Source organism: Talpa occidentalis, unplaced genomic scaffold (genome assembly GCF_014898055.3).
Source record: "Talpa occidentalis isolate TD23 unplaced genomic scaffold, MPIMG_talOcc4v2.1 talOcc4.2, whole genome shotgun sequence".
NCBI classification, from domain to species: domain Eukaryota; kingdom Metazoa; phylum Chordata; class Mammalia; order Eulipotyphla; family Talpidae; genus Talpa; species Talpa occidentalis.
The window spans coordinates 35,161,314-35,189,117 of NW_023602073.1; positions in this window are offsets into that span (position 1 = coordinate 35,161,314).

The following is a 27,804-nucleotide window of genomic DNA, read 5'->3' on the forward strand; positions in this document are numbered from 1 at the left end:
AGAAGCGTGGGAGGGTGAGAGAATTCACCAGAGCCAGAGCAGGGAACAGAACAGGCAGACTGACGAAATACACTGCTGAGGGGAGCAGTGGGCGGCAGGAGAGGTCTGCTGCGCCATGTGGGACCCTTGCGGGTGACTGGGGATTGAACCGGCGCTGCAGAGGCTACGGGCAGCTTCACGGTCCAGTGCTCAACCACTGTGCCACCAGGGGAGGCCCTCCCAAGAACTTTCTTGATCCTGTCTCCTGGAGCCAGCATAAAGTTGGGTTCTGTTTTTGGTGCAACCAGTCACTCTGTGTTTTTTTGTTTGGTGAGTTCAATTCATGTACATAAAGCACGGTTACATGATGACTTACTACTGTCCTTTTGTCTTTAGTCAAATGCAACTCAAATAAATGTGTGGTATCTGGAGAGGGTGGTGACGGCTCCAGGCTCACTGCCTCATAGGTCCCCTGGTCAGTTTGCAGGATGGTGTCAGGCAGTAGGCTCAGACTTTAGCCAGGTGGCTGGGGTTAGACCTGGGCACTGCCATAACCCCCCAATCCCCATGTCCTTGTTTCTGAAAGGGAATGGGGGAGGGGTGTTAGGACAGTATCAATGCCCAATTCACAGAGTGCTGGGGAGGAATCCCAGAGGTCACACAGAGAAAGTAACTGCGGATGTCACGTAGTCAGCCTTCCATCAGCTCCCTGAGTCACTTCTGTTCCTGTGCTCACATCTGGCTTTCAAGACCCAGCTCTCATGTCCCCTTCCTGCTGAGGAAGGAACCTCTCTGGCTCTGCCCTTGGCCCCCTCTGAGGTAGGCTACTGCAGCCCTTCTCTCCTCACATACCCCAGACGGCAGGGCCTCCAGGGTGGGGTCACGGGGTTCTCTGTGACCCCAGCACCCAGTGGAACATGTTACTGGGCACCAGTATGTCTTGGGCTAGGGGACCCTAAATGCATGACTGCAGGTCTGTGTCAGCAGAGTGTGTTTGGGGTGTGTTTGGAGAGAAGTCCCTGGCCTGTCCCCAGAGGCAGAGTGGGCTCTGGCTGCACAGGGCTGGGGGGGAAGGTGGGGGTGGTGCCCATGGGCCCAGGCCCAGGAAACAGGGTTATTGTGGTGATGGAGATGTTCTCAAGTTAGAGTATGGGATGGTTGCCCTGCTCTGTGCTTACCAAAAGGACATGAGAGGTGAGCCTTCAACAAGGGACTTAAAAGTTATGTTATATCTCAATTAAATTGCTTTAGAAACATTAAAAATTGGGTGTACAAGTTATCCTGTTTCTGTCCTCCCCTGTATCCACATCCAGGGCTCGTGAGGCAGGAAACTGCCTTAGCCCACGAGGAGCTGAGCACAGACGGCTTCACTGCACAGATACTCTCAAAGAGCCTCCTCTACGTGATCCTGTGTCACATGCTGAGATGCTGACGTCATGCTGCTTCTGTGATGGAAGAGACTTTTAGGAGCCTTAGGTGGGAGGCAGCTTATTTTTCATGTGGGCAGAATAGAAAAAATTAGTGTCCAGAAGGTCTACTGGGTTGGTTTTCAATTTTCCACCAATTCTGTGATACACAGGAGGGGAGACAGTTCCCCCCATGAGTGTGTCTGACTTGCTGGCTCTTCCTCGTGAGGAGAATGAAGCAGAAGGGACTTGCCACATCACAGAGTCAGGCTCACAGGGGCTGAGACTTCCCACCTGGGCTCCCCTCCTGGTCCCTCTCTGGGGTGACTCCCTGCACACGGTGGACCCTCAGCTAAGGGGATGCCCACAGGACAAGGACCTGAGGGTTTTCTCCAGGAGCCACATGCAGGAGCTCTGAGGCAGGTCCTTCCACGCTGATCACGGCCGTTCAGATCCACCAACATCTCGTCCCCATCGCAGCCTCGTGGGACCCAGAGCTGGAGCCTCTGAGTGAGGCGCCTCCTGCTGCCTCCCCCTCAGAGACTGTGCCAGATGCCAAGTCTTTGTGGTTTAGCTGCTAAGTTTGAAGTAATTTGGTACGAACTGTTACTGGAACCAGCGTCTCAGTGGTGGGAGCGGCAGGACAGTGGTGTTTTCCACCTGCTGCTCCACCACAAGGCAGTTGTGGCAGCTGCTCCTCAGAGCCCAGTAACTGCAGTTTGTAATGGGCCGATCAGGTGTGAGCTGGTTGGTGCTAAATGGTCCCATCAGACTTGTGGGACCATTTGTGGGTGAAAAGATAAAAACCAGGGTTGGAGGGAGTTGAGGAGCCCCCTGACCCAAGAAAGGAGATGACGACCCCAGTCCTGAGAGAAGAGGACAAGGGAGCCCCGAAGAAGAAGGAGAGAGACACCAGAAGCCCCTGAATAAAAGAAGCCGGTTCCAGCCTCCAAAGAAAGAGGAAAAGCAGCACCAGCAGCCGCCCTCTGAGGAGGGAGAGAACCCGAAGGACTCTGTCATGGGCTGGGCCTCGGTCCTGTCCCTGACATCGCCTGAGAGGAGCCCAGAGGCCCTGGGCCTGGCGTCTCAAAGAGCCGTTTGTTGCTGGTGTAACCCATCCCCTCACAAAGAGCCTTTACCACTGGGCGTCTCTGACACCGCCTCTGTGGGACCCATCGTGGCCATCACTACTGGCCGGTGCTGTCCATCACCCCTGGGGGCCGTGGCCGACCACAATGAGATGCCCCCTCACACCTGTGACAATGACCCAGTGTAGGGTGGGGAGTAAAAGGAACTCTGGGACATTATGGATGGGGATGGAGACTGCTCCTGTTAATGTGCTGAATGAGGGGTTCCCTGGACCCTCAAACCTGATGAATCTAAGTGGGTACCGTCATCGGTTGCATAGACAAAGCATAGTACAGTGTGTAAGACCTTTAATAGAGAAGTATGATAATATAATTCATGTGCAATAGAGAATTAGTGTGTAATAGAGAAAGAGAAGAGAAAGAATATAGTTAAAATAGTTTCCAAATGAAACACCCAAAGTTCTCGTCCCCTCATGGGTAATGCCCAGCCAAAAAGGGTTGGCCCAGAGCAGGACTGCTGAGGCCCAAAAGCCTGCCACAGTCTAAGGCACCTCTGGTGGGGACTCACAGAAAAGGGGCAGGAAGGGCCAGGCAAGTCTGGAAGGACAAGAGCATAATCAAAATCCACAGCAAGATAAAGACTGCCATCATCAGGCTCCCCTGGATCTCTCACCCACATCTTTGTCTCTTTTAAGTGTCTCTTTCATGTCTCCCCTGGTCCTTAGCACCAGCCCAAGGCTCAGAAGAAAGTGTGGTTTCTTCTTCAGATGTCCCTCTGCTCCATGCGTCTCCTCCAGTTTCCTTTCCCCACCTCGTTTCTTCTGCCTCCTCTTTAGCTTCTCATCCCTGGTGGGCTCCACCCTACCTGGGGTGGGGCAGGAAAACTGGAACCTTCCTTTCCTATGGATACCACACTGTTACAGTCCTGCCCCTGTGGCGAGCAGAATGAAGGTTCCTCAAAATATTCAAAATACCACCTTCCACATGGTCAAGTATTCAATTCCTTGGTATTTATCCAAAGAAGGTAAAAACACTAATTCCAAAGGATATGTGCCTGCTATGTTCACTGCAGCACTGTGCACAATAACCAACTGTGGAAACAACCTAAGTGCCCAATGACAGATGAGTGGACAAAGAAGAGGTGGTAGACAGACACCATGGAATACTACTCAGCTGTGAAAAAGATAAAGCCTTGAATTTTCAAAACATGGATGGATGTAGAGGGGATGATGCTAAGTGAAATACATTTGAAGGAAAAAGTCAAATACTAGATGATTTCATTTATATGTGGAATAGAAAGAAACAAAGCAGGGACAGATGAAATAAACCATAACAAACTCTAGAAATATGACTGGAGAATTGAACCTATGGGTGAAGGAGGGTGAGAGCAGGACACAAAGAGGGAAGAGGCCTCATGGACTATGGTGGAGGACTGTGGTGCCCTCAGGTGGGTGTGATGTGGTAACAAACATCTGAAGAGGGTGACCCTGTGCCTCTGAGCACATACAGTGTGTAAACTGATGTTGCCTCCATAAAAATAATACAGTAATGAGGGAAAAAAGAAAATGCAAGAAAAGAGTAAATTGTCTCCTTCATCCATCACTGACCGCAGGACTTTGCCTTCGCCTCCTCACTGTCACGCAGGGTGAGGGGCTGGTTTCCCACAAGGGCAGAGGCAGGAGGTGCAGGGATTCCTGGGGCTGCTCAGACACCACTGAGTAGAGACACTGCAGAGAGGGCGGCTCTGAGGGGACCAGAGACAGAGGGTCAGAGTAACCCCCAGTGCTGAGTGAGGGTCTGTCCCAAGGAGAGGGGAGTGTGTGTGTGTGTGTGTGTGTGTGTGTGTGTGTGTGACAGGAGAGACACAGCACACAGCATAGACAGTGAGAGGACAATTACACATCAAGCCCAGCATCAATGAATTCAAATCCACAAAGAGCAAAGAATGTCAGGACAACACCTCGATGGCAAAAGTTCCATCGAGAAGCTATTTTGAGCAGGTCTGAGAAAGCAATGGGTATGAAGAAGAGGAGGAAGTTTAGAAATATGTCTTAGTTGGACTGAGCTGGAAGGAGCTGGGCAGCACCCCACTCCAAGACCCCTGCTAGGATGTGGAAGCACCCCCACCTCTAAAACCTCCCTCCCCCAGACCCCAATGTACACTTCAAGTTCACCTCCTTTGGGGTCACTATAGAAAACCCACTGGCCTCAGAGTCAGGGGGCTCCAGCCTGGCAGCCCCTCAGTTTCCCAGGGGGTCACTTCCTCCGTGGGCTGCAGCTACTTTCTCTTTAGACCAGAGCTGGAGGGAGTCCCACAGCGGGAGGAGGAGTGTGTGCCCTGCTGGCCTGGCCCAGGGTCAGGGTTAGCCCAGGTCACCCCAGTTCCTGATCTGAGCCTTTGCCCACAGTCCAGGAAGGGAGGGAGAGATGGAGCAGGGTCTACCTCAGCTCCTGGAGGAAAGTGTAACGTTAGAGGGGGTGAAATTATTGTTTCTTTCTCATTTTCTCATCATCAAATCCCCTGGAAACATCCAGAGTGAGGGTTGGGTCCTCTCAGTGACGGGCGCCCACTACCTGCCCAAGCAGCCCTTTTATTGTGAAGACTTAAAAAAAAAAATTACTCCTGACGTTCTCGTGATGGCGGGAGATGAGTGGGAGAGGGGGGAGGTGATGACAGAGGCTGGGCCCCAAAACTTCTACAGAATGACCAATTTCTGACCTCTGTTCAAACAGAATAAGGACACTTTTTCACATCATAGCCCTGGAAATGTCTGAAATCTCTGTGTGCATAAGCAGGGCAAGTCCCAACACAATACATGGTTGTTTGCAGTATGTTGGTTGGTGTGAAAGTCCTAACCCACCATTGCCAGAATCAAGAGTCCTCCTGAGCTGCTTTTTGCATAACCACATTAATTTCTTAACTCAAATGACATGTATTGGGGTGCCACCCACCAGTCACTGGGGCGCAGAGTGAGCCGTCCCGGGACTCTGTGTGTCTGTAACTCAGAGTCCAGCTGGAGACGTGCCCAGGGAGCACAGAGCGAGGGGCCCCTGACCTGGGAGCCACTGGGACTCCTCCCTGAGGAGGTGACAGGTGACCTCAGCCCCAGGGGGAGCAGAAGGTGACAGGGAGGTGAGTCACCCCGAGGAGACAGGGTGAGGGTCCTGGTTGTTGGGCGTGGGGTGGGGCCAGGACTGGGCATTGGCAGGAGCTGGAGCCACTGCAGTGAGTGCTGAGGGCTGGGGGACTCGCCCTGGTCTGGACTCCAGCCCGTTCCTACCCCCCCAGTACGTGGGTTGGACCTGCACAGGGACACCCACCCCCCAAGCCTCAGTTTCCTCACCTGCGTGTGGTGAGGTTACGGACCTGGTGAGGATGGGGAGCTGATGCCCAGGGCCTGGCACAGGGCCTGGCACATTGTGGACCCTCAGCCCGTCTGCTCTCCTGGCTGCAGGGAAAGGAAGTGCGGGAGAAAGTGGAGGTGATGCCAGGCCCTGTGAGCCCTCCCTGCCTGGTGTGGGGAGCAGAGAAGGCAGTGAGGGTCCATGTTGGGAAAGGCCTGGGGCGCCGTGGGGAGCAGAAACTGGAGAGGGTGAGAGTGTGTGGGACAGGGAGGAGGCTCCTGCGGCCTGACCAGAACAGGTGTGGTCACCTACTCCATGACCGTCTCCTCCGCCCTCCATTTGTTCCCCTTCCTCACCCACTTTGCGGGACAGTCATGACCTCAGGGCCACGACTGATCCTCCTGGCAGAGGAGACCTGCAGCATCTGCCTGGAGACAGGGGCCCGGAGCACCTCCTGTGGCCACAGCTTCTGCCAGGCCTGTCGCAGCCGACTCACTCTCAGACCCAACGAGGGCCACGTGCTATCCATGCTGCCAGGAGCCACCCAAGAGGGGACAGCAGCCCCGCTGGGTCCTGGTCAGTCTGTGCTCTGGCCCAGCATTGGCACCCAGGGGAGAGACCCCAGACAGGAAATGGGGCTCTGTGGGCAGCACAGGAAGAGGACATTTCCCATGTCCAGCAGGCCAGGAGGGTGTGGTTTGCAAAGACCTCAAACACAAATGTCACCCCGTGCTGCAGAAGGGGAAGGTTCTAGGTCTTATGTGACTGGCAAACTCTAGGACTATTATTGAGTTTTTGAAGTTGAAAGTCTTGGTGGCTTGTTCTGTTATCGATTACCAGGCACTGTCCAAGAGAGATGAGCTCCTGCATTCTCAAATCACCGCTGCTGCCAACACTAGAATCTCTGATCTGATTGTATTGTTAAAAACGACTTGTGAACATAACTACCTGCATTATCAAAGCCCCTCCTAGATGATAGCAGGGGGGTCCCCAGGCCTGAGGACCCCTGACCCTGAGAAGTGGGGAGTAGGGGTCACCAGTCAACTCACCTTTCTTTCCCTCAGGTGGGAGGGGATGCAGTTTCCACTCCCATAGCTGTGTCCTCAAGGACTTATTGCCCCTTATTTAAAACTGAGCTTGGAAAATTATAACCCTTATTTCAAGGCTACACAAGAGGGAGCAGAATGAGGATTCAGTCTTGGCGTTTCCTTCGAGATCATGTGCTTCACTGCATCATACTCTACAGACATTTTTTTTTTTTTTTTTTTTTTTTTAGTTAATCATTCTTGTTTTTTTTCCCACAATGTAGAATTTCTCCCCTCAGCTGGGGTCATACAGTTTTTCCACCACCAGAGCTCATACAGCCTCCTCCACCAGCCCCCCCATTCCCTACTGTCCCCCTTTCCTTCCCCTTCTGCTCCTGTGTGTCAGGTCTAAGGTCTGATTTCTAGGGTCAGACTTACTGTGTGTCTTTGTCTGATCCTTTGCTTAGTTTCTCTAGATTCCACATATAAGTGACACAACCTGTATTTCCCTTTATCCTTCTGGCTCTCTTCTCTTAGAATCATCCTTTCCAGCTCCATCCATGTTGCTGCAAATGGCATGAGTTTATCTGTTTTGATCGTTGGTAATATTCCATTGAGTGTATGTGCCATGTCTTCTTGATCCACCCATAAGTGCTTGGGAATTTAAGTTGCTTCCATATATCGGCTATTGTAAATGGTACTGCTAGAAATAGGAGTGTACATATGCTTTCAAATTAATGTTTTTGTGCTGTTTGGATAGATACCTAGGAGTGCAATCCCTGGAACATGTTTACATCCATTTTCGTCTTTTGAGAAATGTCCACCCTTCCTTCCACAGGGGCTGGACTTGTCCACCAAGAGTGTGATAGTGTTCCTCTCCCGCCAGGCCCTCACCAGCACTCGTTTGTTGATTTTTGTAATATGAGCCCTTCTCACAGGAGTGAGGTGGTATCTCACTGTGGATTTGATCTGAATTTCCCTGGCTGATGATGAGCATTTTTCACATGTCACAAGCCATCTTCATGTCTTCTTGGAGACAGGTTCTGCCCATGTTCTGATTGAGTTGTTCGTTTTCTTTTGGTTGAGCTGTGTGAGTATCCTGTAGATCTTCTTTATCAATTCCTTGTCAGATATATATGTGCTATGCAAATATTTTCTCCATTCGGTAGGGTGCCTCTTTGTTTTGGTCACTGTCCCTTTCACTGTTCAGAAGCTTTTTGTTTGATGTAATCCTAGTTGTATATTTTCTCCTTTGTTTAACTTGATGCTGAAGATGAATCTATAGATATTTCTGAGGTTTACTTCATGGAGTGTTTTGCTTGTGTTTTCATCTGTGTATTTTATGGTTTCAGGTCTTACATCCCAGTCTTTTATCTATTTTGAGTTGTACGGTGTGTTATGGTGGTCTAGTTTCATTCTTGTGCATGTGGCAGTCCAGTAGTCCCAATATCAATGACTGAAGAGGCATTCCTTGTTCCAGTGTAGATTCTTTGCTCCTTTGTCAAAGATTAATTGTCCATAAATCTATGGTCTCATTTCTGGGCTCTCAATTCTACTCCATTGGTCTGTGTGTATGGATGCCCCCCACCCCTGAAACAAAACCCATTGGTGTGTGTGTAGTGCCCCCCCCCTATTTTTCTGCTGTTTAAATTTTTAGTACAGATGTCAGGAAGTGTGATACTTCTATTTTTCTCCATTTTGATCAGGAGAGCTTTGGCTACTAGGGCATTTTTGTGATTCCATATGAATTTCAAAATCTTTGTTATTTTTCTTTGAATTGAAAAATCCATTAGGATTTATATTGAGATTTCATTGAATCTGCAAATTGTTTGTGGTCGGATGGCCATTTTGACAATGTTGATTCTACCAAACCATGAACATTGAATATCTTTCCATTTATTTTTGTCTTCTCTATTTCTTTTAACAATATCTTATAGTTTTCCCTGTAAAGTTCCTTTACCTTCTTTGATTTTTTTCCCAGATTTTTTTTTTTTTGGTGAGATTATGAATGGGATGACTTTCTTCATTTCTCCTTCTTTTAGTTGATTATTTACATTTAGAAAGGCAACTGAATTTTTGTGTGTTGATTTTGTATTCTGCCACTTCATTGAACTGGGTTATTGCATCAATTAGATTTCCTGTGGAGTCTTTGGGGTCCTCTATGTAAATTTTCATATTTCTACAGAAAATGGCTTTAACGCTTTCCCAACTTGCATTCCTTTTATTTGTTTTTCTTGCCTAATTTCTCTATCTAGGACTTCTATACTATGTTGAATAATAGTGATGAAGAGTTTACCTTGTCTTGCACCAGAACTGAAAGGCTTTCAGTTTTTCACCACTGAAAATGATATGTGACTTTTGTTATATTGATATGTTCCTTTTATTCCAAGTTTTTCAAGGGCTTTAGTCAATGGCTTTTAATCAAGGGCTTTTATCAAATGCTTTCTCAGCATCTACTGATATGATCATGTGGTTTTTCCTTTTCTTTTTGTTAATATGGTGCATTACATTGATTGCTTTTTGGATGTTTGAACCTTCCTTGTGTTCCTGTTATAAATCCCACTTGGTCATGGTGTATAATCATTTTAATGCATTGTTAGATTTGGTTTGCTAAGATTTTATTGAGAATTTTTTATCTGTGTTTATTAGGGAGATAAGTCTGCAGTTTTCTTTGTTTTGGTGTTAGTATAATGTTGGCTTCATGAAAGTGTGTTTGCAAAAATTTCTTTCTCAACTTTTTGAAAGAATCTGAGCAGGATAGTTATTAGCTTATCTTTGAAAGTTTGGTAGAACTCATTTGTGAAGCCACCTGGTCCTGGACTTTTGTTTTGGGAGCGAGTTTTGATTACTGTTTCAATTTCCTTGCTTGTGATTGGTTTGTTCAGGTTTTCTATTCCTTCCCTATTCACTCTTGGATGATTGTATAATTCAAAGAATCTGTCCGTATCATCTTGGTTGTTGAATTTGTATGGGTATAAATGCTTATAGAAATCTCTTATCCTCTGAATATCTAGTGTCTTTTGTAACTTTTCTTTCATTTTAGATCCTATTTATTTTATTTTTCTCCCTCTTTTTTTTAGTGAGTTAAGCTAAAGTTTTATCTACCATTCATTTTTCTTTTTTTTTTAAGATTTATTTATTTATTTTATACAAGAACCCGGGTACAGGCCAGATGTGCGGAAGGGTGAAAGGATTCACCAGAGACAGAGTGGGGAGCAGAACAGGCAGACTGACAAAATACACTGCTGAGGGGAGCAGTGGGCGAGACAGGAGAGGTCTGCTGCGCCATGTGGGACCTCGCCAGCCAGCCAGGATCCAAGCGGCACTGGAGAGGCTGCGGACAGCTTCATAGCATGGCGCTCAACCACCTGCGCCTCCAGGGGAGGCCCAACTATTCATTTTTCAAAGAAAGAGCTTTGGTTTCATTGATCTTCTGGACTGTCCTTTTATTTCTTTAAAAAAAAATTATTAATATGTTTTTGCATCATTGTTCATTCTCCTCACAGGTGAATTACCACCACCAAGACATCTATGAACCGTCACTATAGTCTTATGCTCTTCCCTCCCCTGTTTTGATCCCTATCTCTCTCCCTCCCCAGCTGAATATCTGGGTTTATAGTATTCCCCCCTGTCTTTTTATATCTTTAAAAAAATTTATTTATTTTTGCATAGACGAACTGGGGTGTAGGCCAGAGGTGCTGGGGGTGAGTATTCACCAGAGACAGTGTGGGGAGCAGAACAGGCAGATCTACTGAAATACACTGCTGAGGGGAGTAGCTGGTAAGGCAGGAGAGATCTGCTGGGCCATGTGGGTCAGCTCTCAGGCTGGGGATCAGGCTGTAGGGGTGATAGTGCTAAGACTTCACCCCTAGACCCCCAGGGAGGCCCTGCCTTTTTAATTGCTATTTTATTATATGTGCTTTAACTTTTATTAATTCCTTTCTTCTACTTACCTCCTACTGTGTTCTTTCACTAAATATTTATTTGGTGATAAATGGAGACTTAATGTGCCTGCTTATATTTACCAGGTTAATGAAAACACCAAGATTCCCAGTATAACAGAGCCAAGGGTTGGCTCCATAATGGGCACTTTTGAACAGTTATGACTTTGGTGTTATAAATCATTTTTGCCTAATATCTCTACAGTCTAGTTGTTAAAATACATGTTAATTATATTTCCTTGGGTATGTTATATTTTAACGTTGTGTGTCAGACCCACACAGATAAGTCGATGACAACCATATGAAGATAATTTCAATAAACATTTACCTTTGAGTCACACAGTATTTTGAGGGGACAGATGTTGAAAACTAAGGACATCCTAGATATGCGCTTTCCAATATGGTAGCTAATAGTCATTTATGGGGATTTTTTGGTTTGAATAAAAAAAAAATTTAGGGTCTCCCAGGTGGTGCAGCGGGTTGAGTGCAGTGCTGTGAATCTGTCCGCAGCCTCTGCAGCTCCGGTTCGATCCCGGCTGGCCGGTGAGGGTCCCACATGGCATGGCAGACCTCTCCTGTCTTGCCCGCTGCTCCCCTCAGCAGTGTATGTCGTCAGTCTGTCTGTTGTGCTCCCCGCTCTGTCTCTGGTGAATCCTCTCACCCTCCCATGCCTCTGGCCTGTGCCCCAGTTCTTGTATAAATAAAAATAAATCTTTAAAAAAAATTTAAAAATAAAAAACTCAACATCTCAGCTAAAAAGCCCACATTTCAAGTGCTCAATAACCAATGAGTTAGCAGCATCACATTGTACAGTGCACATATAGAATTATCCCTTGTCTCAGAATATTCTGTGGGACAGCACAGCTCTTCATGCTCTGTGGGCATCAAGTCAAATGCATTAGACACATGGAGAATGAAAGGGCCCGCAGTATTCCTCTTAAAGAATATGTCAGATCTCTCTTTGAGCTGAGACTCCATATTAAGCTGGTGTAAAACAAAACCCAAACAGGCACAAACTTCCCAGTCCCAAAGGGAAGCACCCGTCCCTCCATCTCCTGTCTCAGGCAGTGGACACTCTCTGGCACCCCGTTTCTGAGGGGTGAGTTGCAGAAGATTTCAGGGCAAAGATCTAAAACAAGCTTTGGGAATCAGGGAATCCAACCCAAGGAGAAGGATTCTAGGAAACCAAGAGGAGGCAGATACAGAACACTTGAAAAACTCTCCTAGTTTACCAGAAAAGCGTTTCTCAAAGTGTGGTCTGTGGAACCCTTGAAGTCCCCAGGAACTTTTCGTGGAATCCATGGGTCAAAACTATTTTCAAGATTTTATTCAGACATCATTTGTTTCTTCATTATTTTGTCATTTGCACTTGTTGTAGGACCTCACCCCAAAAGAGTGGGTTCTTTGCACTCTAGGGAAAGGATTCACCAGAGAGTGCTGGTGGTACTTGAACCAGGTGAGGATTTATTAGACTCATGACTGAGGGAGCCAGTTTGGGAAAATAGAATATGACCCAGTTCTCCTAAGGGAGTTAGGCGGAACTATTTAAAGGGTGAGTTCCCGAGGTAAAGAGGAGGGAGCTACTTCTGGGTTGGGCTTTTCCTGAGCCTGCACACATAGTGCTGGTCCAGCTGAGTGTGGGCGCTCAGTTTCCTCCCTCCAGGAAATGAGGAGATGATCACTAGTTGTCTCCTTATCATGACGTGTGGTGCGGGAGGAAAAAAATTACTCAGAGTCCATGTGCAGAACAATGAGACGTCTAGAGGGACCACACCACACCACAAAGGTGCCAGGATGTAATTTTTATCTCCCAGGGAGCTTCATGTCAGTGTAGTGGGCCCAATTGCTTGGCCAGGACTTGCCAGTCTATGAATTAATCCACCTGTTCAATCAGGACTGGGGCAACTAATCCTACTGGGCCTAATTTCCTTTATCTTGGCTCTCTCACACTGAGGTGAGGCTAGTAAGAATGCAGATTATTGTAACAACTGAGTAGTAGTGAAACAGATCCCCACGGCACAGGCCACAGGACAGAACAGGCTCCCCCCACAGCCTAAGCAGCAGGTGTGCTACTGTGTTAGGGCCGGTGGTCCCCGCATGTACACCTGTTACACAGCAAGGTGAGGGGCAGCCCAGAACCCCCAAACCTGCCCACTCTAAATAGGTTCTACCATCCACCACATCAAGACAATACATACTCTAGGGCATAAGACCTCTAAAAGAAAGGAACTTTAAAACCATTAGTGAGCAATAAAATGAAGAGAAGGGCAAGAATTGATCATATAGTTTCCAAATCAAGCATCCAAAGTTACCCACCCTCTTATGGGTAAATGCTCAGTCAAATAAGGTTGGGCCAAAGCAGGGCCAGTGAAGCCTGAAAGCTGCCACAAGTCTAAGGTACCTTCAGGTGGGGACCCATAGGAAAGGGCAGAAGAAACCCAGCATGTCTGGGACAGAAGCTGCACAATCAAAACCACGATAAACGCTGCATTGTTAACTTCCCTGGGCCTCTCACCAGTCTCTCTCCAGTTTCTCTTCCTCCCTGCTCAGCTCCACCCTCCCTCGGGTTGGGCAGGGAACCTGTAACCTCCCCTTTCCTGGGGACCACCCTCTTATATAGCTTGTGGGTCAGCCAGCACAGATAGCTCTGAAAGCAGCAAGCAGAGAAGGGAGTTTCCCGCCCACTGCCCAAGTGTGCTGCCTGTGGGCCATCTGGCCCAGCCACTCACATCAGAGGCAGCCCAGCCTGGCCATGGTTCCCAGGTCGTGCCCAGAGAGCACAGCCCTGGGTCTCTGGTACAGAGGCAGCCCTGAGCCCTATGGCCTCTGGCCCAGGGGGACTTGGAGGAGTATTGGGCCCCATTAGGGCTATTCTGGGACTGCTGATCCTTGGGGCTGCTGGCAGAGGGACCCACAGAGTGCCAGGTCAATAAGGCAGGCTCCCAGCAGGCCCACTTTGCAGCCACCTCCTCCTCCGCATGCCCCCCATCCCTTCCTGCTGCAGTTACACTGGCCCATCCAAGGGCCCTGGGTATGGTTTGCCTCTGTCCCCACTGTGCCCACCCTCGCCCAAAAGCCTGCCCTGACCTCTGTGCAGGCTCCAGGTTTTTCCCTTTTAAATCTGGCACCTATGTCATAAATGGGCTAATCAGGCGATGGACCAATCAGGTTTAAGCTCAGTTTCACTCATGGCGATGACTTAATTAAATAAACTTGTTGTTGGACCCTGATCCTCAGTGCTTGTGCAATTGTGCACACAGATAACAACTCATTGACAGTGGCCTGTCCCCTCCTTGGCACTGTTTTGCTACTGTTGTTAGTTAGTACTGTTGTGGTAGTTATTTTTCACCACTGCTTATTTGCAGAATAAAATACCCGAGGACTTTCAATTCAAAATTTCCCTGTTGAAGCAATAAAATTTGCCTTCCTTATTTTATCATTCTAAGATCCGCATTTTAATAATATCTGATATGATGAGATGAAAGTACACATATGGGGGCTCCCTGTTGGCCTTGGGGTTAAGTCTCAGCGTTATCACTGCTATGGCCTGAGTTGGAACCCCACCAGGGAGCTGACCCACATATGGTGGAGCAGACCTCTCCTGCCTCACCTGCTGCTCCCCTCAGCAGTATATTTTCAGTTAATCTGCCTGTTCTGCTCCCCACTTTGTCTCTAGTGAATCCTCTCACCCCCTGCACCTCTGGCCTGTACCCCAGTTCTTGTATGCATAAGTAAATCAATTTTTTTTCAAAGAAAAAGACTTGGATTAGTACCCTTATGAGAAGTGACTTGTCACAGATGATCGCCCTCTGACAGGTAAGGATATAGCAAAAGAGTAGCTAGCTAAAAGGCCCCTCTCCAATGTGAATTGGTCTTGAATGTCCAGGCCTCCAAAACAGTCAGAAATAAATATTTTTTGTTTAAGCACCCAGTCTATGGAATTTGTTATAGCAGCATTGCCGACTAAAATAAATCACCACCTAAGTACCAGAGAGGCCACTAGCAGTGGTGAACATGGGGGAATAGCTCCAACTAATGTTGCAAAGTCTTTGACAACATAATCCACAGAAAAATGGTCTGAACTTATGGTTATAACTTAACCACACCGATTGCTGACTTTAAAAAAAAGTCAATATTCTCCATAAAATTAATCAAGGGGCATGGTCTAATCAAAATAGCCAAGTAATCTAAATAGTAATCCAAAATTACTGGACATGTGAATTGGCAGGAAAATCTCAGTTCTCAGGTGAGAGACAATCGACAGATGTCAACTCCAGGATGGCATGGTCTAGTGCAAACGCGCACAGGACCGGTTCACTGTCCATTCAGGCAGACAGGTCATGAGAGTCCTGGAGACCTCGGTGGATTTTATAGGCTTTAATGCTCTCTCAGGGAACCAGGCCACAGGCACACCAGGCAGGGAGGCTGGCATGCAAGGAAGCAGGCATGGGACAGGAAGGGTGTCCGGGGGGCCTGGAGGCTGACAAGCCTCACAGCTCCTGGCAAATCTTTGCTCTTTCTCTGACCTCTCTCTGGTGTTCTCTGGCATTCTCAGTATCCTGTCATCTCGTGGCCTCACCTCAAAGTGGTCCCCCAAACTGAGTGGTGGTTGTAGTGTCACTGCCCTTACAGCCCCATCAGCACAGGTGCCTGTACTTACACATATGCACCTTGTGCTTCCTAGGCCCAGGTGTCCACAACCAAAGGCATGTGTGCCCCGACCACACCCTTCACCCTGGGCATCTATGCAGGTGGGAGGGCATGAAAGGGCCTGGTTATTTCATTTACTCTACACGTGGGATTTGGAATCATCTGAAAACTTTAAAGCAGCCCTTATGAAAATGCTCAACCCAGTAATTGCAAACAATCTCAGTGAGAGAATAGAAGATATAAATGAAAATATAGTAACATTGGTTGACTGTATGACAGTGTTCCACTCCAGTGCAGGATGTTGAGAGTAGGGAGGGCTGTCATGTTGGGGGGCAAGTAAGTGGAGACTCTATACTTTCTGCTCACTTTTGATATGAACATAAAACTGCTATAAAAATAAAGGGTATTTAAATATATATAAAAATGCAATAACTACATTTAAAAGCTCACTGAATGGGTTTGATAATAGAAAGCTTATGGTAAATTTATTCACAAGCACAAAAACTGGAAACAACACAATATCCTTCAATGTGTAGATGAATGAAAAATGCATACAAACCATCCAAATACTACTCAATAGTAGATAAATAAAAACCTATTGATGCACTCAACAACTCAGCCAGAGCTTAAAGGCGATATGCAGAGGGAAAAAAAAAATCTGTCTCAAAAGGTTGCCTATTGCGTGATACCATTTGTATGACCTTCTTCCAGACAAAATGGTAGCAACTGAAAATTGCTCAGTTCTTAAACTTTGCAGGGAAAGAGTATATGACAAAAGATTTAACAGAAGGGAATTGTTTTGATTGCTCTGTAATTTTATCGTGTGGTGCTCCCGAAAATCCATACCAGCATTAGAATTCATAAACTATACATCAAAAAGCTCTATTTTAGTTAACCACAATATAGAATTTTTAAAAATTAATGAGTCACATTTTCTTTAATGAGGAGTTCCAGGTATTCCTGCACTGTTCAGGAATTAAGTGTAACTGAGAATAGCCTAGTTTGTTTTTTTTTTTTTGTTTTTTTTTTTTTTTGTCTGTACAGGTATTTGAAATGTCTGCCTGGGTGCCCAAAGAGGCATCTGAGGTGATCATTTTGAATCAACATTTCCCCAAAACATGTTACAGTGTTAAGTCTCCTTCATTTCCTCTGAAGGTGGTTTATTAAATCATTCTTTTGAATAATTTTCTCTTGCATTTGGTTTGGTCTCTTCTTCATAAATAGTAGGTATATATTGTTTTTTTTAAGATCTATTTATTTATACATACAAGAATTGGGGTGCAGGTTAGAGGCACGGGAGGTGAGAGGATTCACCAGAGTGTGGGGAGCAGAACAGGAAGATCTACTGAAATGCACTGCTGAGGGGAGCAGTGGGCGAGACATGTCTGCTGCACAATATAGGCTGCTCCCTGGCCACCCAGGGATCAAACTCGTGCTGCATTGGCTGGCAGTAGCTTGATAGCACTGTCTTTAACCCCTGCGTCACCAGGGAGCCGCCCCTGTATTGGATTTTGTCTGTCTTCTTTAGCTATCAGATCTACTTGACCCTTTTTGGCTGTATATGTCAGTTTCAGTTCACTTACGTATTAATTAAGGACAGCGATTATGCCCTCCACATCCTTTCCTATGTTTGCAGAAGAGCCCTTTGTCCTTTATGCCACCCCACTGGCTCTTCATTTCGTCCCTCTCTTCTACTTCGCCATGTTTTGCCAACTCATATGTCCTCTCCTTCAGTTGTCTGACAACTATTCTCTAAACTCTTTCATCTCTGTATCTCTTACATCAGGTTTTTACAGTTCTATACTTTTTGGAGTCTATATTACCAGGGCCTGGAAAACCCTCCATTAATCTGTTTACCTCTCTGACTCTGAACTCTCCACCTTTCCCTCTTTGCTAGCTTCTCAAGACCATCCAGTCTGCTCCAGGGTGTGCTAACATGGCAGGCTGATTATTTTGAGGTGAAGAAAATTGAAATACAGAAGATCCAAGATCTCCTTCCTTCCAAGTTTTATTACTACATAACCTCACTGGAATGACCAAGAAGTTCCACTAGCCATGTTTGGGCCTCTGTGCCCATGCAATAAGATGTATCTTTGCTCTTGCTATTCTATATTATGGCTACTTAATCAGTTTCCTGTCATGGGAACTTTCAAGGATGGACAAAGATTTGTTTCTTCCCCAACACCTGCATTCCAGCAGCACTGCCATTCTTGCTGTTCCTGGGATCCTCCAGACATGGTCCATCCCAGGACGCTGGCAATTGCTGATCTTCTGTCTGGAACACTCCATTCCCAGAGGTCCACTGTTTCCCCCCTCACTAATTTTCTGTCAAGAAATTTGACCAATGCTAACTCAGAATATAAGTTTTTTACCTATATTTCATCAATCAAAATAATGTCATGTGGTCTGTTATTGGTACATAGGGAACTGGGAAATGTGACTTTGAAAAAACATGACACATTGGCTCCAAATAAAATAGCCTCTTTTAGTAAAAAAAAAAAAAAAAGAGGGGTGGGGGGTGAATGGTTTTTGCAATAGGCAAATATTAGCATCTGCCACTTTCCTCCATGGGATCAGGGGCTGCCTGATTTGTTCATTGGCACCTACGGCCATGCCTGGCACAGCTATCTTAATAACTCTTGAATAAATTACTGTCATCTCACTGGTCCTCTGAAAAAAATGGACAAAACCCCTATTTAAATGAGGACATTTAAATTTACATCTTTGTATTATTAATTAAAGTGATAACTTTTGATGACTTTTTGATGAGGTTTAGACAAAAGAGATAAGTTTTTTACCCACTAAGGTAACAGAAATGAGGCTTTTTTCAGATGAGGGAGTTGTGCTGGGGCAAGGGAGAATTACCCCCATCCCCTCTGAGTTTTTCTAAGACTAAATGGATGAGCAAATCCACAACAGACAGATTCATGGGTGAATAGACCAAAATTTAATAGCATGTGTGTGGGGAATTACATTCTTATGAATTCTGAAGAATAATGGTGTGAGCCTGTGATGTCTGCTCTGTGTTTCGGGCCCTGAGGCATCAGGAGAGGGAGGGAGAGACGTCCCAGGATGGGCAGATGAGAAGGGGGTGACTCAGCTTCTCTCTAAGAGTAAAGGTGAGATCCTTGGCAGAACAGACATGGTCACTGAACATGTCCAAACTGCTGACACATTCTCGTGGGCTCTAAAAGGGGAACCGTGATTACTTCTTTTACAGGGAAAAGGGAAAAGGACAAAAAGCTCCTAAGTCCTTCATGACTCTTAATTTAAAATATTCTGCACTATTGGGCCTCCCCTGGTGGCACAGGGGTTGAGCGCTGGGCTGCAAAGCTGCCCGCAGCCTCTGCAGCGCCTGCCGGTTCGATCCCCGGCCGCCGGGTGAGGGTCCCACATGGCGCGCAGACCTCTCCTGCCACCCGCTGCTCCCCTCAGCAGTGTGCTTCGGTCCTTCTGCCTGCTCTGCTCCCCGCCCTGGCTCTGGCGAATTCTGTCACCCTTCCACGCTTCTGACTGTACTCAGTGCTTGTATGAATAAATAAATATTTTTTAAAAAGTGTTAAAAAAATAAAATAAATAAAATATTCTGCACTATTGAAGTGACAGTAACAGCTTCCTTAGGCACAGGGTCTCCACGCTGGTGACATCCCTGGAGGAGACCCTCCCTGGGCATGTGGGGAGAAGCCCACCCAACTCTTTTGGGGAGACAGGTCAGCAAAATGGGGCTCCTGTAAGAGTGAAGAAATTGGGAGCAAGGTTTAAAAAGAGGGAAGTTAAGCACGATGGCGACAGACAGGGCCCGAGAAGAGAAATGGCCAGTGAGAAGGTCCCTGTGATGGGAAGATGGATGACGATGTCCTAAAACCCGTGTTGCCAGTGAGTTGCTGCTTCTCTTTCACCATCAGCACCTTATGTTTCCTTGGATGACAGTGTGGGGAGAATGCTGGGCACAGAGGAAGAGTTTAACACAGGAGAGAAGAAATGTAGTTTCAGAAAAGAGAGCTGAGAGGAGATTGAGAACAGGAGAACCATGAGTTTAACAAAAATGACCGTTAAACACAGAGCCCCGCCCTGTCCCCAACAAGGAATAGATACAGATATTGTTGGAAAAGAGGGATGCTGCAGGGGGCCTTGTTGCCCCCGCCAGATAAGACACTGGCAAGCAGCTAAGAAAAAGGGCCTCACACCATGGGGCCAAAGATTTCCAAAGAGCCTCACACCCGTGGGGCTGAAGATTCCTTGTGCCTCACACCGTGGGGCTGAAGACTAATTTATAACCTATAAGCATCCCTTTGTTTTTTGTTCTTGGTCATAAAAAGAGAAAAACCTCTCAGAAAATACATTGGGCAATAAAGTATATGTATAAGAATATTATAAGCACATGGCTCGGAGAAATACCTGCTTAAAAATTAAACACTGTAAATTTGGCCTGCCTGACAATGGGAAAGAGTGTGTTATACATGAGCATGCCTGACAAGCAATCCAGGACAACGATTATAGTAAGTCCTTCTTTTGCTTTTTAAAGAAGTTTCTTAGGAAAGTTTTTAAATGAAGTTAACTGTGTTAAGAAGTTTCTAGGTGAAAAAGTTCTGATAGCTGAGAAGCAGCTGGTCTCTGGCTGAAGGCCATAAAAATAGAAGAGTCTTTTGATGCTTAGGCTTTAGCTGATAGGGATGCACTGGTGGCTATCCACTGTCTTAGGTAATTGTCTAGCTGAAATAATAAGTTTTAGTGTAAGGTTTGTTTTTTTTTATCTATTAACCTTAAAGGCCATCGTCTAGCTGAGGCCCGTAGGAGCCAGTAGTCCTTGGGAATAGAATATACTAATTGTTTCTGCTTTGCACATGATGATGTAATTTATCTGCTTGCTAAAAATGAACAAATAAAGACCTGCTGGGTCCCTCTGCAGAAGATACTTGTACCTCATCCAGCGTTAGTGTCTCCTCACTATCTCATCCCCTTCCTATGAGCCCTTAAAGTTTCGCCTAGGCCTTCTCATCCTTTAGGAACCCCTGACACCCAGATTGCCGAGGCTGGTCTTCGGCAGAGGGAGACACTGATGCCCAACTGTACATGGCATTTTAGCTAAAAATTAAAGGGTAGATGTATTAGAGTTGTCCAGACAAATAGTCCTATAGACTCTGTGTGTGTGTGTGTGTGTGTGTGTGTGTGTAAATGATTTCTTACAAGTATTATAAGGAATTGACCAAAATAATGATGCAACTGACAACATACTTTGACTTAGATTGTCCTTTTAGTCATTTCTCCTTTCAAGCTCTATGTTTATCTTCAGTTCCCAAGTCAAATCCCACCTCTCCAGAAAGTTCTCTCTAAGCACTTCAGTTTTGGTTCATTCCAGTGGAGCCCCAAAAAGGGAAGAACAGAAAAGTTATCAGAAGTTTACTTTTTTTCCTGTATTGTTCTTCATTTCTGCTTCCATTTTTAGTTGGATTCTGTCTCCTCATCTCATAACTTCAAAAAGAAAATCAGCACACGCATCACTCTACATTGCCCTGTTTTATCACTATTGCTTTATAGATTCCCCAGCTACTTTACCGGGTAAAGGAGGGCAAAGAACACAGCTCATCTTTTTTATCCTACATCACCCACAGCACCTAGAAGAGTGTTGAATATTTAATGAACAATATTTGCTTGAGTTACTTGTTGTAATAAATGTTCACAATAGTTTAAGAGTGGGTGTTTTACAGAAGTACTGAGAAATCAAGTGTCTAAAACCTAACATAGCTATGAACTGGTTTTCCAAGTTAAAAAAATCTCATACAAATTAGACAGAATTGCCAAATGAATTGTAAAGATAATTTTCTTGGTCATGTGAGAGAAAAATTCCTATCAGGATATTTTAGAGTTGTGTTAATTTTAGACATATATGTATGAGTTTATTGGCTTTCTAAACATACCCTTCAGCTATCTGGACCAATAAAAATTGTATAGGTAATACTAAAATATTTTAACATTGTTAGTGAATGTCATTCTTTTTGTTGTAGTCACTGAAAATATGCCATATAAATTTCTTCTTCACCCAACAAAAAATTTTGAGAACTGACTGACATTCAAAAATGATCAAATGCTTCCTTCTCAGAGTATTAAAATTACTGGCTACATTGGGAACAATAATAGAGCAAATTAAATTTGATTTCATTTCCAAGATTAGAAAGGGACTAGAATTAAGCTACCTGAAGGAGTCACTGATTATTGAATCCTATGCATTCTGACAAGAAATTCTCTCAAACCAGGAAAACATGCATGCAAGTTTGACACTGAGACTTCAAGAGAGCAGAGACGACCTGGGTAATTCTATCAGCACCTCAGTAAGTGAGCTGGCAACACTAAGTTTATAGCTCTCAGGAACACTTAGATTGAAGGACTAAATCTCTCCAAGGGCACGGTCAAACATACTAACCATGAGGAGGGTTGGTTGCTAATGAGAGAAAATCTCCCACAAGTCATATTCTTTTTATATTATATGGGCCTCTTTAACAGAAACTTGATTTGACATAAAGTAAGTTGGGAGCAGGTATTGCAATGATTGAGAAGTTTCACAGAGTTCAGAGGCAGTAAAAGGGAAATTAAATCTTTGCAGCTCCCTGCTCAGAGGGTCTTAGGCCTGGTGCAGTTATTAATCCAATGCAATTGTAATCAACAAGTTTTGCTCAGGTAACAACTCTTTCCTTAGAAGACTAACAAAATTACAAGGTCAGACAGCCGGCCAAGTTAGTCTCTCTTTTCAAGGCCATCCTGAGATGTCTGTATTCTTGCTTTTTCCCATCCCCTTCTTTAGGACCTTTGCAGCAAATGATGTTATCAATGTAAGAATAGTCATGTATAAAAGAAATTCTTTGTCTGTAAACAGGTGCTCAGACCTTATGGGGCTCCCCAGGTCTGGGACCTCATGCATGAGTCATAAAGCTTCTCCTGACCTCACCATCCTGAAGCACCACTTGTTCTTCCTCTTCCTGGGTAAAAAGTAGAATTTTTTTTCTGCAACATTTTGGTGCATTGGTGGGGAACGACAAGCTCATTGGCCCTTTGAGCCATCTGCTTAGGAGGACACAGAGTGGGGGAGGAGACGGAGAGCCAACCAAGGGGAAGTGCACTCCCCTGAGGACTTCCAGTCTCTGACTTGGTTGCTCCTGCCTGGCCCCCACAAGGCCTCCCGGGCCAGACTTCCAAAGGGCTGAGTGAGACCAGGATTTGGTGCCGGCGTCGGATCAGGTAAGATCCCAGGACCCTGGTTCCCATGTGGCCTACCTAGAGTGGTAGAAGGAGAGGCTGATCACCTCTCAGAGAGACCTCGAGGGTCTCATTTGCTTTTGGTCGGGAACCTTGGAGCTCCCAGAAAGGGAGGGATGGTTATAACCTCTGGTGTGAGAGAGAGTGGCGTGTGCATGAAATATCCACGACTGCAACTACAGAGATAGATTGGGCTTTCACCTGTGGTTCCGTAGACAAAGCCGGATGACTTAACGGTGCCTGGCCTGGCCAGAGCCTGTCCAGGGATTATTCGGACTCACTTGTACATCAAGGCTTGTCGCCAGCTTCGAGAGAAGTGCGGCCAGCGAAAGCACCTGTGTGTTCCCCCTCCTCTTGCTGCATCACCGTTCATAAGGGGAGGGAAACAAAGCAAAAACATGGTCCTTGAAACCATGCTTAAAAGCTTCAAAAAGAGGGTCTCTCCGGTGGCGCAGTGGTTGAGCGCTGGGTTGCGAAGCTGCCAGCAGTCTCTACAGCGCCGGTTCAAGGGTCCCACATGGCGCGCAGACCTCTCCTGCTGCACCCACTTCTCCCCTCAGCAGTGTATTTCATCAGTCTGCCTGCTCTGCTCCCTGCTCTGGCTCTGGTGAATTCTCTCACCCTCCCGTACTTCTGACTGTACCCAGTGCTTGTATAAATAAATAAATAAATCTTAAAAAAAAAAAAAAAAAAAAAACTTCAAAAAGGGATTCTCAGGAGACTATGGTGTTAAGCTCAGTCCTGGGAAGCTAGTACATTCTGTGAGCTGGAATGGCCGGCTCTTGGCGTTGGCTGGCCGGCAGAGGCACCCTAGGCATCCCCACCATTCGCCGTGTCTGGCAGGCTGTTACTCCTAAGACAGGGCATCCGGATCAGTTCCCGTACATAGATTCCTGGTTAGAGGTTGTTCAGGCCTTTCCCCCATGGATACAGTTCAGTCAGAGCAGGCAGGACAGGCTAGGGTCCTTATTGCAGCTCTGCACAGTTCAGGGAAGAGAAGCCTTTTGAACCGGCCAGAGAAACCGCGGATACATATGGGAGACCCAGAGGAGTCGGACTACCGATTCCTCCCCCACCTCCTTACTGGCCACCAGCTGGTGAATCTGCTCCAACAGCCCCACCTTCAGAGATGGGAAACCAAGAAACGCCACCTCCCTCTGTCCCTCCACCACGGGCCCTGTCAGAACCTTCTGACCTTAGGCCGGCAGCCCGGCTCCGCTCTTGGCCAACAGCCCTCCAAATGCCTGTGCGTGAGACCCGAGAGCCGGCGAGAGAGGGGGAGGATGGGACTCCCCAGCCAGGGCGTGTTCTGCTCTATTATCAGCCTCTCAGCACCAGCGACCTCCTTAATTGGAAGCACAATACCCCCTTCTATTCAGAGAAATTGCAGGTGATGGTCTGTCTCATGGAATCCATCTTCCAAACTCACTGCCCCACCTGGCTGGACTGCCAACAGCTCCCCTGCACCCTCTTTAACACCAAGGAGCAGAGGCGAATACTGAAAGGGCCAAAGTAATCCTCACAGGGGCACGTCCCAGTGGGCTGGTAGATCCAGCAGCCTGGGTGAGTGAGGCCGCGCCCAAGAGCCATCCTGATTGGGACTTCACCACAGAGGAGGGCCAGGAGCATATCCGGAGATACCAGGAAGCACTATTGGGGGGCTCAAAGCTGGAGCTAAAAAGCCTATGAATATGGCTAATGTTTCCTCAGTGACCCAACACCCGAATAAGTCACCAGGTGACTTTCATGAGAGACTTTGCAAGGCATGTCTGGACCTCAAAGATGTGTTCGTCTGTATATGTTTAGCCCCATAAAGCCAGCCATTGTTTGCTTTTCAGTGGACTAACCCTGAGTCAGGATGGCAAATGCAGATGACCTGGACGAGACTTCCCCAAGGGTTTAAGAATGCTCCCTTTAACGCTGAGGACTCAGGGAGTCAGCAAAAGGTTAATTCAGCCTTTGTGGTGCAAGAGCCTCTGATATTCCGTGGAAATTGCAGAAACCGGAAGGCTTTATCGGGATGAATATCACTCAGTTAATTGAAGTAGCCAATAAAGTTTTCATGAACAGAGATGTTGTGGCAGAAAGGGTGGCAGAAAAACATATGAAGAAGGGGTTCAGTCTCTTGGCAGCTGCCCTGGGAGAACAGACCTCAACATCAGGCATCCCTGTGAGACTCAGGGCCCCAGCCCGACCTCCAAGGAAGTCAAAACAGCCACTAGCTAAGGATCAGTGTGCTAGCTGTAAAGAAAAAGGGCACTGGAGACGAGAATGTCCCAGCCTTAGAAAGCCCCCAGGCCAATCGCGGGACCCTGTCCAGTACTGGCCAGAGCCACGGCAGGGTGGGCTTCTTGGAATGGCTGGAGACTCAGACTGAAGGCAACCGGGCTCAATCTCCCTTGGCCCTGTGAGCCCTTGGTTAGTGTTAAAATTGGGGGCCAACCTGCGACTTTCATGGTTGATATGGGAGCCGAGCACTCTGTGGTCACCACTCCCATTGCTCCATTGTCTGAAGAGACTGTAACCATCCTTGGGGCTACAGGAAAGAAGGCTATTCAAAAGCCATTTTGCCATACCCGCCAGTGTGAAATAGCGAGCCACTTGGTTAAACATAAATTCCTGTATCTCCTGGAATGCTCAATTCCTCTCCTTGGGAGAGACATCCTTTCTAAGCTGGGAGCCCAGATTACTTTTGAGACATCGGGGGGCCACCCACTGACTCCGCCCAGGCCCCCAGCAGATTGTATGGTACAAAGTTTATTGCACCAGGTTGTCCTGATTTTTTAAATGAGTTTCCTCATGTGTGGGCTGAAAATAACTCCCTTGGCCTCGCTATTAATTGGGTCCCCATTATTGTGGATTTAATTCCTGGAGCTGTACCACAGAGGCAGCGTCAGTACCCGCTCCCGCTAGAGGCCCCGAGAGGCATTCAAGAACATTTGGCAGGGCTCAAGGACTCAAGGATTGGCGGAGTGCCAATCCCCATGGCCCACTCCCTTCCTTCCCATAAAGAAACCTGATGGAGGTTACAGACCAGTTCAGGATCTCCGCGCTCCGCGCAGTTAATAAAGTGACTGTCTCTCTCTACCCAGTGGTACCAAACCCATATACTTTGCTTGGACAAATTCCAGGATCAGCCCATTGGTTTACCTGTCTGGACCTCAAAGATGTGTTCGTCTGTATATGTTTAGCCCCATAAAGCCAGCCATTGTTTGCTTTTCAGTGGACTAACCCTGAGTCAGGATGGCAAATGCAGATGACCTGGACGAGACTTCCCCAAGGGTTTAAGAATGCCCCCATGTTATCGGTGATGCTCTGGCGGCAAACCTTGCCACATTCCCCAGAGAACAGACACACTGTATGTGCTTCAGTATGTTGATGATCTGCTTCTAGCTGGGGAAACTAAAGAAGATTGCTTAGCCGGTACCAGAGCCCTCCTCCAACTTTTAACTGACCCGGGGTACCGCGTTTCATGGAAAAAGGCACAGATCTGTCAGCAACATGTAAAGTACCTAGGCTTTTACCTATCACAAGGCTAGAGTAAGTTGGGGGTGAGAGGCAATGGGTCATTACCTCCATACCCCAACCAAAAACTCATAACAACCTCCGAAAATTTTTGGGAGCAGCCAACTTTTGCCGGATCTGGATTCCGAGTTTTGCAGCTTTAGCAAAGCCACTCTATGAACTTTTAAAAGGACCTGAAAATAGTCCTTTTATTTGGACTGACACAGCAGAGGCTGCCTTTCAACGCATAAAGGACGCACTGGGGAGTGACCCTGTGTTGGGATTACCAGACATGAGCAAACCGTTTCATCTCTTTGTACATGAGAAGGACAAAGTGGCTCTGGAGGTCTTCACACAGACTGTGGGGCCTTGGCAGCGCCCCATTGCATATCTCTCTAAACATGTGGACCCAGATAGCGGGATGGACCCCTATCTCTGAGCAGGAGCACTTGCTGCCACTGTTCTCCTAATCAAAGAGGCAGATAAGCTCACCCTGGGACAGGTGCTCAGTGTTAAAACCTCACATGCCTTAATTTCCCTAATAAATGGGCCAGCGCACAGATTTCCCTCCAACTCCCGCCTCGCTCAGTATCAAGGTTTGCTCTGTGAGAATCCTCGGGTGGCTCTGGAAACTATCCATATGATTAACCTTGCCACCTTCTGCTGGAAGCCAGCTCCAGCAAACTGTCGTGTCAGGGGGTTCATGCAAGAACAAGAGGGCGTGGACGAATCTGAGGGGTGAGGGGGAAGGGAATGAGGAGACACAGACACTTGGTGAGGTGCAAGTATCTCCTGCGAGGGTCTCAGCAGTACTTTATTTATACATCACAAGCAAGCCATAGGAGTACATAAGCGTGTGCTTTCAAGTGAAAAACTAATAACTGCGGCATTTTTTCAAAGTCAACCTGGGGTCTCATGACCTCTTGCAAAGGTGATAATAATGATTGAAACCAGCCTGGGGTTCTTAGACCCCTTGCTTTCGAGATAACAATTATTTTTACATTTTTCTATAAATATATTTACCACACAAAATGTCCCCTTAACAACCATTTGTTCTCCACAACCAATAATTGTTCTGTTAACATTAAAACCAGCAAACAACAAAACTCATGTGACTAAAAGCTGACTTCCTTATAAATTCTAAGTTACTAATTGATCAAACTTTATAAAATTTCCTAATCTTATTAAAAAACATAATTACTGCTAAAAGCAAAAACTTCTTACTCCTATAATTAATCTATCACATAATTCTAATTTAATAGAAAATAGTAAATTATTAAAAATCAAAAAACCCAAAGAATTCCAGTGCTGCATAAGCTGCACTGACATTTCTCTGACCTCAAACTACAAAGAACAAGCGAAATTCTATTAATTACTTAAAACAATATTTTTGCTTGTCACTCTTCTAATTATTTTGTCAACTACTATCTCTAACTTCAAACCAAAAAAAGTTGTACTTCTTCATATGGCCTTTGCCTTAAAAGACCACAACTTTATATCAAAGACTTGGCCGGGAATGTTTGCAGCCTTTAGTTTCCAGAAGTTTTTTAGGTGTGGCATATCACTTATTTTGAAAATGTCGTAGCATTATGACCATATGCTAAGGTCAGTTGCT